Raw genomic sequence first — 2,398 nt, forward strand, 5'->3', positions numbered from 1 at the left:
TTGAAAGATTTATCATCTCATCTTTTACTTAGTAATCCTTCCAGATATAGAGTTTGTCAGCAGAGTTTTAAAATTATATAACCTTTGCTTAAAAATATAACTGTAGATTATATAGCAGTGTAAATTATTTTATAGCAAGATTGATTAATTCTGATGTTAACATTATTAGCATCACAATCCTTAAATAATGAAGCACTCACTGCTAAATGCCTGGCATATTTACTTCACCAGATGATATGTAAGGTAAGTTTTGGCTTACCTACTACTATTACTTAATATAGTTGCAGGACCTAGACTGCAAAGGTATGCAATAAGATCCTATTTTTATGAGGGATTCTTATGCAATAAGATCCTACTCTAAGAATAGAATCCTATTCTAAGATAGGATCTTATTTTCAACCCAACTTGAACACAAAAAACGAGAATTAGTCTCCAAAGCAAGTAACCTTGTCCACTTGGGAGAACATTTTATGCAACACAGTGCAAGCTGCACAGTTATAAAACCAGAGGTTTCATTTCTACAACTTGAATTTTGAAAGTAAAGGGCACTTTAAAGACACACTCAGCCCCCTTGTCTGCCATAAGCTGGATAGCTCAGCAGTACAGAATCAATGACCTACACTAATACCACAAATCATTGCCATGGGAAGAAAAATACAAACTAGAAGCCTTAAGGTTCTGCAGCTATAAACAATAGCACTGATATAGAAGAAAAATAACTACAAAAAGTAATGATTTTAAACATATTTTTTCTGGCTTCACAAAATGGTTATCTGTATTTTGGATTCCTAGCTAATATATGTGTCAATAAAATGACTCAATCTTTTCTCATGTTAGCATTCAGCAACATCTACTCACAAATGTTTTGCAATTTCGAAGAAATTCATTGGTTTAAAGTAAAACAAACTCATCTTCTTTCTATGTGTGCTCTACTCACAAATGCAGGATATATAATTTTACTTATAATGTGAATCAAATACATTACACAAACTCATTCCAAATAAAAGTTTTGATTTTCTAAATGAATTTTAGATTTCATTTGGTGAATTTAAACTATTTTTACCTCAAATTTTTGAAAGTAATACTTTCTATGCTCTCCTTATTTCATTTTTCATAACTGTCAAACACTAAAATATAATATTTATATAAATATGGTCAGTTTTATGTTGCAAGAGGCATTGCTATTTTATGAATTTTAAGAAACATGCTTTATTTTTCAGTGTATAAGACTTGGATATCTTCTCTTCTGACTGTCCTTCCCAACCCTCTGCTTCACTTGACATTATGCATATAGGGGCTACCCTTGATGATTAGTTAACGAAAGATATTTAGCAAACTAAAACCAAACTGGGGGGAAAAAACAGAAAAATGCAGCATAAATCCTCAAGTAATTCCAAGGTTTAAATTTTATCCATCGTGGCCATTCCATCAATCCTAACCTCTCAATTGTTAAGACTTCTGTTTACATTTTTTAGAATGGGCAAAACTATGTTTTAAAGAGGGCCTAATTGTGGAAGAATTCTTTTCCCTTAGAAAATACCATAACACAGATATTTTTTGAAGGATAAAATTGTAAATCATGGGTAATAAGAGGAAACACAAAAACATGCTGTCATCCAGCCGAGCTCAATTCAATCATCTACAGTGTTCATGCATCAAATCCCTTGATGAAGATAGTGCTCTATTTGCGAGGCTGAGATGAGAGGATCACTTGAGCCCAGGAACTTGAGGCTGCAGTGAGCTTTGATAATGCCTTTGTGCTTCAGCCTGGATGACAGAGCAGAAACAAAAGATAGTGGCCATCAGAATTGTCAACATGCATAGAAATGTGTGCTGATTGATTGACAGTTGTGATAAATGCAAAGTATAATGTTGGAGATATTGAAGTAACTTTTTTGAATAATTTATCAATACATTGAATGAACCACAGTTATTTCAACTCTGTTCCAAAAAATCTGTCAAAAAAGATGGTTCAAAAATACTTTATGTAAAAGCTTCTTTTAACACTGTTTTTTTGTAATAACAGAAATGTTTATCTAAAAACCTAAATATAAAAAATGAACACATTGTTATAGTTATGTGATAGAATGAGCAACTATGAAACTCTGAAAAAAGGAAAGGATTTATGAAATAATTTAAGTGAAATAATTGAAAACCATAAACTTATAGCCACGATAATTGCAATTATGAAAGTTTTATATATTTATATTTTAAATGTATATATAATATATAATTTATACATATATAGAGAGAGGAGAGAGAGAGATGTAGAAATATCAGAGTAGGCCATAGATACATGTAAATTGTGGGGTTGGTTGTAATTTTTATTTAGTGTTGAAATATTTATGAAATATTTATTTAGTATTTTATTGGGAACCTTAAAAATATACAAGTAATT

The sequence above is a fragment of the Colobus angolensis genome, unplaced genomic scaffold (assembly GCF_000951035.1).
Source record: "Colobus angolensis palliatus isolate OR3802 unplaced genomic scaffold, Cang.pa_1.0 Scaffold664, whole genome shotgun sequence".
NCBI lineage: Eukaryota > Metazoa > Chordata > Mammalia > Primates > Cercopithecidae > Colobus > Colobus angolensis.